Raw genomic sequence first — 3,029 nt, forward strand, 5'->3', positions numbered from 1 at the left:
CCTATGGATTTACTAAGCTGGAATATTAAAGGAAATGGACTATTTAGTAGATCCAGCAAAAACCAGGCCTAGGAAAAATGTTCACCCTCACCGGATAAATAGAGAATGATTGCAGGAGTAGGCAGAAATTTGAATCATCAAATTTGGATGTGAAATGGATGTTGTGGAATTATTTGAAATCTGATGGAAAAGAAAAAGGGCAACAGATATTACTGTGATGGGCTGAGCAGAAACGCTCCCTGGGCGCGGTGTAGCCGCCTGGCGCTACTGGGCCAAGCCCAATCGCTCGACCACGCGGGAGGGCTGCGATGTCGAAGGCGTACTCACAATAATACGCTTTCCACGCGGGAAAGCAACTTCAACGGAACCCGTCTCCACTAAAGACGAGCTGGCGTGGCGCTGGGTCACTGACAGTGGGCCCGCCTGGCCCACCGGTCAGGTTTGACCAGTCCACGCGCGCGCCTCCTTCTTCGTCCGAACAGAGGCGGAGCTCCGGCGAGGTTTGCCGGCGAACGATGGCACCACACAGGAAACCGAGGCCACCCACGAGCCCAGGGGGTCGAGGCGGTCCCGTCGGTGGTCGCCATGGTCCGTGGGGTGGACGAAGTCGCCGGCGGCGAGCTCACCCGAGGAGCTCCGGCGGGGACGGATTGGGCGTTTCGCCTATGGTGGCTCCCAGGCAAAATCGAGTGCGGGGACGGATTAGTAGGTGCTCAAGGAGGCTGTTGGTGAAGAAATTTGGGAGAGGGAGGGCCGGACGGCGTCGGAACCATCCAAACAGTGGTGGCGGCAGTAGTTGCCGGAGAGGATGAAGACGACCATCTCCGGTCATTTGGCTATCCGAGGTGGCTTGGAGAGGATGGAGAGGTGGTGTTGAGTGTAGTAGCGGGCTCGGGGTGAGCTTAAATAGGCGGGGGAGAGGTGGTGCCGTGGCTTCCAGAGAAGGGCCATGGTGGCGATTGCCATTAGTGAGGTAGAGAGGGTGGTTAGGGGCGGTGGCCATGGTTGGTGTGGACGGTGGCTCCCTGCAGTGATGACAGGGCTCGCTGGCTGGCTCGGAGACGTGCCACGCACCTTGGGCGGTGCCGTCCCGAGCTGACTACGACGGCGGCCATTGAAGGCAGGCGAGGGCGGTGGCGAGGACGTGGCGTGGCCGGTGTGTCGTTTGTTCGGTCGGTGAGCTGCGGATGAGCTCGAGCCGTTCGCATACAAGCGAGAGGGGCTTGAGCAGAGACTTGGCGAAGGCGTACTCGTCGGGCGGTGGTCCTGGTCGTCGTGGACGGTGGTGGACGGCGCTAGGGGCCAAGCGGAGGTGTCGGCGAGGCTCTATCTGGTCGGGCTGATCCAGCGGAGGATCAGGTTGAGAAGGGGAGGCGGCTGAGCGGTGGCAGCAGCTCGGTGTCGACGCGTGCAAAACGCGCGCTGATACGTCTCCAACGTATCTATAATTTTTGATTGCTCCATGCTATATTATCTTCTGTTTTGGACATTATTGGGCTTTATTATTCACTTTTATATTATGTTTGGGACTAACCTATTAACCAGAGGCCCAACCCAGAATTGCTATTTTTTGCCTATTTCAGAGTTTCGCAGAAAAAGAATATCAAACGAAGTCCAAACGAAATGAAACCTTCGAGAACGTGATTTTCAGAACGAACATGATCCAGGAGACTTGGACCCTACGTCAAGAAAGCTACCAGGAAGCCACGAGGTAGGGGGCGTGCCTACCCCCCCAGGCGCGCCCTCCACCCTCATGGGCCCCATGTTGCTCCACCGACGTACTGCTTCCTCCTATATAAACCTACGTACCCCCAAATGATCAGACACGGAGCCAAAAACCTAATTCCACCGCCGCAACCTTCTGTACCCACGAGATCCCATCTTGGGGCCTGTTCCGGAGCTCCGCCGGAGGGGGCATCGATCACGGAGGGCTTCTACATCAACACCATAGCCTCTCCGATGAAGTGTGAGTAGTTTACCTCAGACCTTCGGGTCCATAGTTATTAGCTAGATGGCTTTCTCTCTCTTTTTGGATCTCAATACAATGTTCACCCCCTGTCTCGTGGAGATCTATTCGATGTAATCTTCTTTTGCGGTGTGTTTGTTGAGACGATGAATTGTGGGTTTATGATCAAGTTTATCTATGAACAATATTTGAATCTTCTGAATTCTTTTATGTATGATTGGTTATCTTTGCAAGTCTCTTCGAATTATCAGTTTGGTTTGGCCTACTAGATTGATCTTTCTTGCAATGGGAGAAGTGCTTAGCTTTGGGTTCAATCTTGCGGTGTCCTTTCCCAGTGACAGTAGGGGCAGCAAGGCACGTATTGTATTGTTGCCATCGAGGATAACAAGATGGTTTTTTTATCATATTGCATAAATTTATCCCTCTACATCATGTCATCTTGTTTAAAGTGTTACTCTGTTCTTATGAACTTAATACTCTAGATGCATGCTGGATAGCGGTCGATGTGTGGAGTAATAGTAGTAGATGCAGGCAGGAGTCGGTCTACCTGTCTCGGACGTGATGCCTATATACATGATCATACCTAGATATTCTCATAACTATGCTCAATTCTGTCAATTGCTCAACAGTAATTTGTTCACCCACCGTAAAATACTTATGCTCTTGAGAGAAGCCACTAGTGAAACCTATGGCCCCCGGGTCTATTTTCCATCATATTAATCTTCCAACACTTAGTTATTTCCGTTGCTTTTATTTTACTTTGCATCTTTATCATAAAAATACCAAAAATATTATCTTATCTTATCTATCAGATCTCACTCTCGTAAGTAACCGTGTAAGGATTGACAACCCCTTATCGCGTTGGTTGCGAGGATTTATTTGTTTGTGTAGGTGCGAGGGACTCGCGCGTAGCCTCCTACTGGATTGATACCTTGGTTCTCAAAAACTGAGGGAAATACTTACGCTACTTTGCTGCATCACCCTTTCCTCTTCAAGGGAAAACCAACGCAGTGCTCAAGAGGTAGCAAGAAGGATTTCTGGCGCCGTTGCCGGGGAGGTCTAT

Source organism: Aegilops tauschii, chromosome 6, assembly GCF_002575655.3.
Source record: "Aegilops tauschii subsp. strangulata cultivar AL8/78 chromosome 6, Aet v6.0, whole genome shotgun sequence".
NCBI lineage: Eukaryota > Viridiplantae > Streptophyta > Magnoliopsida > Poales > Poaceae > Aegilops > Aegilops tauschii.